This window comes from Microcaecilia unicolor, chromosome 3, assembly GCF_901765095.1.
Source record: "Microcaecilia unicolor chromosome 3, aMicUni1.1, whole genome shotgun sequence".
NCBI lineage: Eukaryota > Metazoa > Chordata > Amphibia > Gymnophiona > Siphonopidae > Microcaecilia > Microcaecilia unicolor.
The window spans coordinates 153,565,167-153,578,515 of NC_044033.1; the positions used below are offsets into that span (position 1 = coordinate 153,565,167).

General features: G+C 43.4%; 1 protein-coding gene across 6 annotated transcripts in view; it reads left to right on the top strand.

Annotated features, from left to right (window-relative positions):
* Nucleotides 1–13,349, top strand: part of RASGRP3 (RAS guanyl releasing protein 3) — a 290,955-nt gene that overhangs the window by 144,841 nt on the left and 132,765 nt on the right. The gene's annotated exons all lie outside the window — the stretch shown is intronic.

The window sequence follows — 13,349 nt, forward strand, 5'->3', positions numbered from 1 at the left end:
GAGACAAGAAAACGCCCACACAGCTCAGATCGCCATCTTGGATCTCCAGGTCACCCAGTTATCTTGACGAACTGGAACAAACAGCACAGGAACTGCTTAGGGTTTTGATTGACCCTCTTAATCAGGCCATTAGTTTGAAGATAATATCCTGAGAAAAAATATATTTTAATTTTCAAGTTCTTATAAATGGCTCTATAAAACTTGGTGATGAACTGAGGCCCTTAATCTCAAGCAGTGGAGGCTGGGATCCCATATAGGGGAACAGTTTCTTTTGTAAAGATGATAGAAAGTTGTGGAGCCAATGGCAGCTTAGGAATTAAAACAAAATCTGCCATCTCTGAAAAACAATCTACTGCCATCAGGATTTCAGTACATCTGGACAAGGTTGGAAAACCAGTAATGAGGTTCATAGGAAGATGGGCCTAAGTTTTGAAAGGAATTGAAGATGCTTGTAGCTCACTTGAAGCGTTTTGTGGGGAACCTTGATTCTGTCACACAAGAGACAAACCAAAACATAAATCCTTAGGTTGAGATAGCTTCCAAAAGATTCTAGAGGTTAATTTTGAGGTTTGCTTTTTATCCCTCGGTGTCCCACAATCTTAATCATGTCCCTATTTAGGAATATTGAATGAAACTACTGTTGGGGAAAAATATAGAAACATTTTTCTATATATAATTTATCTATCTATCTATATATAATTTTCATACAAGTGACCCTGAATTGAAACAGGAGGAAAAAAAACTCAGCAGTCATTATGTACAAGAAACTTTACTAGTATGGCATCAGTACAAATCATCAGTCTTAAAATAAAATAAAACTATTAGTGCTTCCAAAGTTTCAAAGCAAACCCCCCCCCCCCCAAAAAAAAAAACCCTTCAAAGAACTTATCTTGAAACCTTTCACCCAATGAAGACCTTTGTTTCAGATTTGGCTTCTTCAAAGGTAACATTTAAATCCTTCCATGACTTCAAAGTATTCTTCGTAGGTTTCTACATTCTAAACACAACAATTTTAACACGAGTTGTTATGCTTATAAAATCTTTCACCAATTCCACATATTGTCACTTATTTGGTTAACCATCTGTGCATTTGTATATATCCTTTTAAATGGTGCTCATGAAATTTAAAACCTCCAATTAGTTGCTTTCTTTATATCATGTGCCCTCATAAAGTATGCACTGATTTTTTAATGACTCTATGGGGATTAACTGGGTAGGAATACTCTTACCCAGTTAAATCCTGACATTCCCCTAGAGCACATATTCAGCAGCTCTTAACTAGATAGTGCCACTGAATATGTGCTCTGACCACCATAGGACTATTCAATTAGTGTTGGGGGAGTTGAGGAATGGTCCAGGGCCAGAGTTAAAAGTGGTGCCAGGATAAGGTACTGAACTGAATATTGGCTGGTACCTGAATAACTTCCACTGGTTGGCCTAACCCTGATAATCAATGCCAGCCCGTCTAGGCCCAGCATTGAATATCTGGTTCAGACTCAGCCGGTGACAGTAAGGGCTAAAAAATCGGCACTGAAAACAAGCACTTTTTATAAGCTGCATTTAAAGTTAGGCACAGTTTATAGAATAGCGCTTATGCCTTGGAGTCGTGTCTAGCTTTAGGCATGGCCATTTCCACCAATCGAAACATGGTGTAAATATAGGCACATATCCCTGCTATTCTATAACAACATGCATTAATTGTTGGAACTTCCCCATTACGCCCGTGACCCTCCCATTTCCACACCCCCTTTTCAATTCAATCTAATTAGTGTCAATAATTGCTTGTTAAAGAGCCAATTATTGGCAATACTTGGGCTCGTTCTTCAATTAAATTGTATGTGCAAATTGGGCATATGACCAAATTTGCACATACAATTTTTTGGCAACTTTTATAGAATTAGAGGATAAGTGTCTTTAAAAACACTGACTGCTGCTGGCTGAATTTTAGGGGCTGTATTTACAAATTTCTAGAATGGCAATGAGTGCTGTCTTTGCTCCATCTATCAATCATCTCTATATATGGCTAAATTTAAGAAAGAATGGCTTGAACAGTCTCCTTTTGTGTTTAGAGTACACCTCTGGTTTGGGATTAACGGTGATATTGTTGTACTCAGGACAGAAAATGAATGAAAATTAAAATATTTTTTTCAAATAGTTAGGTTAAATACATGTAATGAATATGTTCATTTCACTATCCAATATGGTGTTGATCGTGTACATTTTTTGGGTGTACCAATTAACTAGCAAGAGTCGAGATTTTTTTACCTGTGTATTTTCAAAAATTATTGATAGAAATACTTAAGTTACGAAAGCTCTTATCCAACTCTTTAAAGAACGACATTCTCAGTTTTGAGATAGAAGAGGATTTGTTCTGTGATTATTAAACGGAAGGATCTATTTTAAAAGTTCAGTCAATGAGGATATCTGATTTCAATAATCCTATATAATAATTCTCACCTCCAACGTTCTGACTTGCCTGGGACCGTGGCTCATTCCGAGTTGGTCTGCTAGGCTCCGTAGATCAGGCTGACATCACCATAGCCATTATGGTGTCAACTTCAGAACCCGGGGGAAAAAAACATGCCTCAAAGCTGATCCATGTCCAGAGGAGGGTCGCTGGACATGGGTGGCTGGAGGGGGGGCAAGGGAAAGAGGAGGGTAGCTGGAGGGGGGCAGGGGAGAGAGGAACGGTCGCTGGACATGGGTGGCTGGAGGGGAGCAGGGGAGAGAGGAGGGTCACTGGACATGGGTGGCAGGAGGGGGGGCAGGGGAGAGAGGAGGTTCGCTGGACATGGGTGGCTGCAGGGGGAGAGGAGGGTCGCTGGACATGGGTGGCTGCAGGGGAGCCGAAGAAAACCTTGCTAGCGCCTGTTTCATTTGTGTCAGAAACGGGCCTTTTTACTACTACTACTACTAATAATAAAGACTTACAAAAGCTCTCTCTATACAGACAAAGATCAACTGATACAACTGAATACACAGGTCTAGATTCTATATATGGCGTCTAACACATCAGTCCCGAATGATACCCACTTAAACGGTATTCTATAGACCATGCCTAAAGTTTGGCGCGGGTTATAAAATACATGCTTAAGCGAAGTGTCATGTATAAATTTAGGCGCAAGCATTTGTACCAACGAAAATGTGGTGCAAATGCCCATGTCTAAATTCATGCATGGAGCACCATTATTCTGTAATTATGTGTATAACTCAAAACCACACCTCCACCCCTCCCCGAAATGCCCATGATCCTCTCATTTCTGTGCCTCCTTTTTTGGACCACATGTAAATTTTAGGTGCAGACTCTGCACCTATCTTTACATGCGTTGGTCCCAATTAAATCTAAGTAGTGCCAATAATTGCTAGTTAAAAAGTCAATTATTGGCACTAATTGGCTTGTTCAATTTAAATTATGCATGCAATTTGGGAACATGCCTAAATTTGCATGTGCAATTTTTGGTGACCTTTATGGAATCAGGGGAACAATGAGTCAGTTCAATAAAGGGCACTAAAACTTAGGCACCTAAAATGTGGGCACTCAGCTAGTATTCTATAAAGGCACGTTTGCCTGCCAAATCTGTTATAGAATACTTATATAAGTACACAGTAACATGCCTAACTTTAGGCATGACCACTTATGCCATATCTATGGCTGGTGTAAATGGTCCTGACTAAATTGTAGCAGTTGCACGCGTAAATGTGAGTATTCTATAAAGTGCACGCCAGGGGTGTAGCCACACATCGGCGGGAGGGGGGTCTAGAGCCCGAGGTGAGGGCACATTTTAGCCCCCTCCGGTGCCACCAACCACCCCGCCATTGCCAACACCTCCCCCCCGCCGCCGCCGCCACCGCCACCGCCAACACCAACTTTGACCCCCCCTGCCGATGACCCTCTTGACCCCCTTGACCCCCCTCCCGCTGCCAACCCTCCCCCGCCATCGCTGTCTGCTACCTTTGCTGGCGGGGGACCCCAACCCCTGCCAGCCGAGATGCTCATCTTCCTTCATTCTGTTTCTAAGTCTGACGTCCTGCACGTGCAGGAAGAAGAGGACCTCGGCTGGCGGGGGTTGGGGTTCCCTGCCAGCAAAGGTAGCAGACGGCGACGGCGGGTTGGCAGCGGGAGGGGGGGTCGAGAGGGTCGTCGGCAGGGGGGTCCAGGGCCAAATCTACGGGGGCCCAGGCCCCCGTGGCCCCATGTAGCTACGCCCCTGGTGCACGCTGAAGAGTGCGAATACCCATGATGTGCCCACCCTCTCTCATGGGAACGCTCCCTCTGCAGTTAAGCACAAGAACACTTAGGCAGCCAATTCCAGAATACCACCTAATGGATCCTTTAACTAAGGTACACCAAAATGTGGCCTGCGCTGGTGTAGACGCATGTATTGGACACACACAGGCCCATTTTTCAGCGCATCTGCAAAAAAGGCCTTTTTCTGTGGCAGATGATGGACATGCAGCAAAATGAAAATTGGTGCGTGTCCATGTTGGGCCTGAGACCTTACTGCCACCCATTCATTTAGCGGTAAGGTCTCACATGTTAACTAGGCAGTAATCGTCAGCATGCGTACAATGCCAATTACTGCCCAGTTAGTGCCGCACACTGGAAAATAAATAAAATATATTTTCCAGCACGCGTAGTGGACACATGTAAAAAAATGAAATTACCGCCCAGGCCACATGCTAGCCAGGCGGTAGTTCCGAATTGGCACACGGGCACACGTAGGCGCCTACGCGGCTTAGTAAAATGGCCCCTAAGTGTACTTATGTACATAACTGCATTTTACCCCCATTTTCACAATCAACTACTATTATCTTCCATTTCCATGCCTACAGTTAGGTGTCTAACTTCTGGTGCACTATATAGAATTACCCCCAATGTGGACTAGATAATCCGTTCAATATTCAACAATATCTAACTGGCCAGGAATGACTTCTATCTGGTTAAATAACCTAAATCTGGCTAACCACTAATATCAGCACTTAGTAGCTAGCCTAGTAGCTAGCCTGGTTAGTAGTTAGCACCAATATTCATTGGTTGACCTGCTAAGTTTAGTGACCAGATAGATATGCATAAATAGCAGGTCTATGTTTGGCCGCTATAACTTAGCTGGTCAGCTGATTAATTTTGGTTTAACCGGCTATATTCAGTCCGCCCAACTCCTCCTCCCAAAAATTCAATGCCGGTCGCAGGATATGGCCCGGCACTGAATTTCTAAGTTCACCAACAAACACGGGAGACAGCCCAGCTAACTCCCATGGTCTGAATATTGGCCCCAATAAGAATATAAGTGTTGCTATACTGGGACAGACTGAAGATCCATCCAGGGCCGCCGAGAGACTGAGCCGGGCCCGAGGCAGGGCCGCCACAGCCGGGCCCGGGTGGACAGGGCCACCATCCCCTAAGGATCGTCGCTGCCATCGCCCCCCCCCCCCCCAGGATCGCTGCCGCCCACTGTAACTACCTTGTCTGACAGGGATCCCAGCAGAAGAGTCTTCCTCCAACACAGCTCTTCTTCACTCTGCCGCATGGCCTGCCGCTGTGGCTGCTTTTCTCTCATGTCACGCATGCACGGTTTCAAAACCGAGCATGCGAGGCCTGAGGGGAAAAGCAGCCGCTTGGGAAGCAATGTGGCAGAGTGAAGAAGAGCAACGTTGAAGGACGATCTCTTCTGCTGGCGGGACTTGGGGGGACCCCGCCAGCCTGCTGTATCTGCTCCTCCAGGTCCTCCCCACCAGCCTGTTGTATCTGCTCCTCCAGGTCCTCCCCCAGCCTCCAAGAGGGGCCCGGCGCCAGAGTTTTCTCTCTCCTGTTCCTGTCACCCGGGTCCTGTCAGGAGCAGGGGAGAGAGATCCCAGCACCAGGTCTCCTGGGGAATTTTGCCCCCCCCCCCCCCCACCTCTCTGTAGCCCTGGATCGATCAAGCCCAGCATCCTGTTCCAACAGTAGTTAATCCAGGTCACGAGTACCTCGCAAGATCCCAAAAGAGTAAAACAGATTTTATGCTGCATATTCTGATATTCTGAAATAAGCAGTGGATTTTCCCAAGTCCAGCTTAATAATGGTTTACGGACTTTTCTTTTAACTTGAATTCTTAGGTGTTTTTCTCAATCTCAAAGAATTAAATCCATTTCGAGGAAATACTGGAGGGTCGTTTCTCTTCATCCTTATTTTAAAGACTGTCAGCTGAGAATTTCTTATACAAAGAATCTTTTGGCACCCATGCCATAAGTTATATGTAGGCAAAACGTTGTAGGTATTTCATCAAAGGACTGCTGAACATTATTGTTTGAAAGAGAGGAAGTACCAATTGTTGGCCCATTGTTTAAAACAGCAGCACAACTCAATCTTTAAAATGTTTCATTTTAGATCAGGTACCAAAATCTGTGAGGACAGTGGCATGAAATTAGTTCAGCAAGCGCAAAAATGAACTTTTAGATTAAAAGCATAGAACCTGAGGGACTAAATTCAAGTCAAGATTGGGCATCATTTTTGTAAGATGGATAACAAATATATTAATAAGAATGAAGGTTTTTTTTTTTTTAAGAATGCCAGTGGCAAAGAATGGAGGTTCAATAAAGTTATTTAGAAGATAGTTATGATCGATTAAAGGTAAATGAATAGGATCCAACAACGAAAGGCCTCTCAATGTGTTATTTTGGGAAATGTTGATAAGACAGCTACATGGATAACACAAATGATTTTTCAAGTAATAGTCATGTGATATGTAGAGAGCAGTTAATTGGAGGCACTGAATTGTTTGCATCATGAGTACCATTTATAGGGTTATATGAAAATGTGCACAAAAGGCAACCCAAATATGTGGAGCTGGTGAAAGATTTTATAAATATAACGGCATATGTTATATTTTTGTGTTTTGGATGTAAAAATGTAGGAAGAATTCTGTAAAGTCTTGGAAGGATTTAAATGTTACCCTGATGAAAGTTAATGTGAAATGAAGGCCTCTGTTTAGTAAAAAGTTTTAAGATAAGTTTATGAAGTTTCACTTTTGTTTTGTTTTGGAAGTTTGGAAGCAATGATGCTTTTGCACATTATTATTTAAGGTTGACGATTAAATAACTATGCTATCCCAATTTTACAAAGGGAATGCATGTTGATATGAAATAAATCAGACATTTTTCTTTACACCATCTCAAGGCATACACAAGTACCAGCCTGAAGGGTTAGGTGTAAAGGCCAACAACCATGTCCTCCATTGCCCCAACCTCACAACAGGGATGACCTTTCACCCTCTACATCAGCAAAATATCAAAGCCCTTCCCAGAGAGTCTCCCAGACATTAAATCCTCCTGGGACTTCCACCAGATATCAAATTTCCACCTTAGCATCTCCCCCAGAAGACCTCTGACAAAAGAATGACACGGGGACAAAGTTTTTCCCCATCCCCGCCCCATCCATGTGAAGTCTGTCCTCTTCCCAGCCCCGTCCCCACGAGCTCTGTCCCCATCCCTGCGAGCTCTGTCTAATTCCATCCACAGAAGCCTTGAATAGTTATACTTTTATATTTAAATCATTTTATTAAAGTATAAAAATAAACAATATTCTGTACAATCAATACAGAACACAGACTTTTTTTTTTACAAACCTGTCTTCCCTCCTCCCTCATAAATATCCCTTCCACTATTGGGAAAATTGAACAAGCCAAATTACTAGAGAATGCTACATAGAAAATTCATGTTAACAGAATACCTCAGTCACACACACAAAACACAAATGCCAAACGCATAATAGCTGACCAAAAATGATAAATATATATTAAACCAAAACCCCAGAAGCCACACCAAAGAAACAGAAAGAGATGCATTTCCTCCTACACTGTGCAAACTATAACGATCACACATGCTATGGTGTTAGGGGACTGCCCTCTTGCCAAAGAAAGCCCTAAGCCTGTTGAAAGCTGAAGGCGGCATGGCCCAGTAGTGGGCTTTAGGGTCCCCTCTGAAATTTCTGCCTGGGCCCTAGCCACGTCTAACACCAGCTCTGGCAGAATACATATTTAAAATCTGATATATTCTAATCACAAAATAGAAGAAAAAAATGTTCTCTTTTGTTGCCTGGTCATTTTATTTTTCAAATCATGTTGGTCCCAGGCTCTGGTTTCTGTTTCTTTCTGCCTTCTCAACTCACTCACCAGGGTCTCCTGCCCATTTGAGATTTCTTCTTTCTCCATGCTCACCATCCATCTTCCATGTCTGTGTACCTATTTTCCCCTTTGTCATCATCTTCCTTCTCTGTGTCTCCTATACTTCCCTGTCCAGCATCTCCCCTGTGACCATCTCCCTGCATTCATCATTTTTATTTATTTTTCTCAGTGGAGGAGGGTGAATAGTGGAGTGCTGCAGGGATCTAGAACCAATGCAATTTACTGTATTTTTCGGACTATAAGACGCACTTCTTTCCCCCCAAATTTGGGAGAAAAATGTGGGTGTGTCTTATAGTCCGAATGTAGCATACCCGAAGTCGCGGCGAACCAGCAGTAAGTAAAAGCAGCAGGCAGGCAGGCTCGCCTCCTCGTCGCTTCCCTTCCCTCTCAGCGCATCCCGCCCTCGTGGAAAGGAAGTTACATCAGAGGAAGGCGGGACGCGCTGAGAGGGAAGGGAAGTGACGAGAAGGCGAGCCTGCCTGCCTGCCTGCTGCTTTTACTTACTGCTGGTTCGCCGCGACTTCGGGTATGCTACATTCGGACTATAAGACACACCCACATTTCTTCTTTTACTGCTGGCTCGCCGCGACCAGGTAAATTAAAGATTTCAAAACAGGAAGCACGGTTGCACGAACGGAAAGTCAGGGAGCTGAGGGCAGACAGGCAGGTGGGCGGGGGTTTGAATGAATCGCTGGACATGGGGAGGGGAGGAGAATTGCTGGACATGGAGGGGAGGGGAGGGCAGGGGAGAGAGGAGAATCATTGGACATGGATGGCAGGGGAGGACAAATTCCACTGCAGAGCCACACAGGTTGTGCAAAACTGCTGTCCCCATACAAGAGCGTTGCACAACCTGTGGTCCTCCAGCAGATCTCCGCCACACTTTTTGCTTCAAACTTTTTTTCCCTATTTTCCTCTTCTAAAACCTAGGTGCGTCTTATGGTCTGGTGCATCTTATAGTCCGAAAAATACGGTAACATATTTATAAATGATCTGGAAATCAGAATGACGAGTGAGGTGATTAAATGTGCAAATGACACAAAACTATTCAAAGTTGTCAAAACACATGTGGATTATGAAAAATTGCAGGAAGACCTTAGAGAAATGGAAGACTGGGCGTCCAAATGGCAGATGGAATTTAATGTGGACAAATGCAAAGTGATGCATATTGGGATTAATAATCAGATGCAATGGTCCACCTTAGGAGTCAGCACTCAAGAAAAAGATCTCATTGTAGACAATACGCTGAAATCTTCTGCTCAGTGTGCAGCATCAGCCAAAAAAGCAAACAGGATGCTAGAAATTATTAGGAAGGGGATGCAAAAGAAGACCAAGAATATTATAATGCCTCTGTATCGCTCCATGGTTTGACCTCACCTTGAGTATTGCATTCAATTACATATCTCAAAAAAGATTAGCAGAATTAGAAAAGGTTCAAGATAGAGTGACCAAAATGATAAAGGGGATGGAACTCCTCTTATACGAGGAAAGGCTAAAGAGGTTAGGGCTCGTCAGCTTGGAAACGAGAAAGCTGAGAGGGAATATGTTTGAGTGGTGTAGAATGGGTAAAAGGAATCAATTTTTCACTCTTTCAAAAAGTGCAAAGACCAGCGGACACTCAATGAAATTACATAGAAATACTTTTAAAATAAATAGGAGGAAATATTTTTTCACTCAAAGAATAGTTAAGCTCTGGAACTCATTGCTGGAGGATGTGGTAACAGCAGTTAGTGTATCTGGGTTTTAAAAAAATCTTTGGACAAGTTCCTGGAAGAGAAGTCCATAATCTGTTATTAAGACGGACATGAGGTAGCCACTGCTTGCCCTGGGATTGGTAGCATGAAATGTTGCTACTAATTGGGTTTCTGCCATGTACTTGTGACCTGGATTGACCACTGCTGGAAGCCGGATACTGGGCTAGATGGATCATTGGTCTGACCCAGTATGGCTATTCCTATGTTCTTATGTGACCTTGTTTATAGTGATGAAATAACAATGATCAGAAAAAGAAGGGAACTATTGAAGTAGTGTTGAAGGAGAATGGAACTGTCCCCAGTATCAAAGGCATTTGAGCAATCAAGAACAAAGAAGGTAGGAGATGATTAGGTAGATGCTCTATCAGTCTTTCAGTTTGGTAGACCAGCCAGAAGGCAGATTAAAGGGGCTCAGATGACAGCTGACAGTGCACTAGTCATTCTAGAAACTATGAGAGAAAAACAATTAGTGGAATTTAAGAAAGACTTTGAGAGCCCTTAGGGATTTTAAAAGCGAACATAGCAGAGCAGAGTGCTGGAGTTGTTAAGAAACAAGTGGATAGGTAGTGGGTCATTTAAAAAGGTAGATCTTGAAGGCAGGGTAAATATGGTTTGTTAATCAATTGAAAGTGAACTGCAAGAACAAAGAAATAAAGCTGTGATAGAAAAAAAGATATATAGGGCCATAGTTGACTGGTTGGAAGGAGTGGTTTTTCCTGTTTTGAAAGTCTAAGAACCCTTGGGAAGTCTTCCTCAAAATGAGACTTACCTTAAGCTGGAACTTCCAAAACACAGAGAGGAAGGCAGAAAGACTACCAGTGCCACCAACACAACACCTGTTTACTTCAAGTATCACATCATTCTTGGTGGCCACACCCTGCCCCAAACTCCCATAAAACTGTGAGAACAGTGTTAGTAATCATACACTGCACAGCACAAGTTATTGGTCTTGGTGATGTAATAATTCCAATAATATAGAATTCTTGTGACACGTTGGGTACCAACACTCTTAGCAGCTATTTAGTTAGCACAGAAGCTTGTGGAAATGTGTGGTTATCTTTACTGTGATACTAAAGGAAAAACAATTATGTCCCAACTAAAAGTCTCCTTCCAAATAAAGACTAATATCATTTGAGTTCTGGATTTAGATTTAGCTCACACCTTTCATTTTCAGGAGTTGGAACTCTGCTCCTTCTCACACCCTTGGTTCTTCAAGCCTCCTCACCATACCACAGTTTAGTCAGTGGTGGTGGAAGGGCTTTTTCTTGCTCTACCTGAATGCTCCTCTTTGTTGTTAAATGCCAATTCAAAACCTATCTTTTCATCTTGGATTATTATTTCAGTATTCCACTATTGTTCTACTGTGAAATTTTACACATTCTAAAGGTAATTTCATAACAAGGTTTTAAAAACAATTTCAAGAGCCTATTTTATACAAGCAACATAAGTGCCTATTTATTTTCCTTGTTTTATTTGTGATATTTCATTACTTGCTTCTTCAGTAATGTTCAAAGTGAGGTACAGTAATTAAAAGTACAAACAACCTTCTAAAACAACTAGTGGAACCATGCCCGTTTCCTTAACAATGAAACGGGCCTTAGGAAGGCTGTGATGTAAGCTTTATTTTTCTCTTTCCCCTGCCCTGCACTCCCCTCCATGTCCAGAGGTTCTTCCCTTCCCTCCCCTCCCCTCCCCTCCCATCCCATCCCATCCCCTCCATGTTCAGCGATTCTCCTCTTCCCTGCCCTCCCATCTGTGTCCCGCGATTCTCTCCTTTACTGTCCTCCCATCCCATCCATGTCCATCAATTCTCTTCTGCCCTGCCCTCCCTCCCCTCGATGTCCCACAATTCTCTCCTCCCCTTGATTTGTACCTGAACGTTCTCTGGCTGGCTGGCGCTGGCTTCCGTTCCGTTCGTAACATCCCTCCTGACGTCAGCTCGCCTCCAGTGTTCCCTTCCCTCTCACTGTTCCGCCCTCTGACGTCATTACGTATTGACACGAGGGCGGGACAGTGATGGGGAATGGAACACTGGAGGCTAGCTGATGTCAGGAGATGTTATGAACCCAGCCAGCCATGGAACGTTAGAGGTGCAAATTATTATATAGGATAGGAGTCTTTTTACTGTACTAACTGGTGGTAAGCACTAACGCTTGCTTACCATGCAGGAAAATTTACTACTGTGGGGTGCTCTCAGGTATCCTGCGGTAATTTTGGCATTTGCGCACGCTTCCTACATGCTAAAAAATACTTTCAATTTTTTAGCGCTGGGGGCATGTTTGGGGGTAGAGAATAGGCATGCCCAGCACTAATCAGTTAACGCAGCTACATTGCTGCATACCAATTGATTAGCACATGGTTAGCAGGAGCCCTTACCTTGTAGTAAATAGGTGTCGTAAGGACTGGTGCACTAATGGCCATGTGCTAATTGGGAAATCAGTGTGTGGCCATTAATTCAAGAAATGAAAAATCAGTCATTTTACAGCCGTATTAAAAGTGGCCTCATTGTACAGGGAAACCCATGTGCTAGTCATAGCGCAGGCCACAGTTTAGTAAAAGGGCCCCCAAATTTTTCCCCTTCCATACAAATTGCCACAGTCACTAAGGAGCCCTTTTACTAAGCCGCGTAAGGCTCTACGTGTGCCCAACACACGCCAAAATGGAGTTACCACCTGGCTACCACGTGGCTCTTGCGGTAATTTCATTTTTGGCTTGTGTCTGATACACATGGCCGAAAAATAATTTTTATTTTGGACGCGTGTATCAAACGCGAGCCAAGTGGCATTTGGCGCACGTGGTCATTACCGCCCGGTTACCACGTGAGACTTTACCGCTAGGTCAATGGCTGGCAGTAAGATCGCAGACCCAAAATGGACGTGCGGCAATTTTGATTTTGCTGCACGTCCGTTTTTGGCAAAAATAAAAGGTCTTTTTTACAGGCACACTGAAAAATGGATCAGCGCACACCTAAAACCCGCGCCTACATTACCGCAAGCCATTTTTCAGCACGCCTTTGTAAAAGGACCCCTAAATTTAAAAAAAATAAGAGCCCATAACCGCCCCCAGTAGCTCAGAAATCCTTTTGCACAAGTTACACCTGTTTAGAGGCAGATGTAAATGTGTGTACATGTTCTCCATGTGTACCATCATATTTTATAAAATGTGCATCTAAGTCACAATTGTGCCTCGGCTCTGCCCAATCTACATCCCTGGGAGCAGCTACATTCAGAATCCTTAAAAGTAGGAGGGATCTTTCCATACACTCGATTTCTACATATGTACACCCCCTGTGAAATTTTCTTGTAAAGCATGCTTTCTACCCCCTCCATTACTTAACCTCTTTATCAGCTCCATTATCTTCTCAATCATTCTTTCATTCTTCTGTACATCTGTTGCTATTTTACTGCTTATGATCCGGAATGTAAAGCATTTT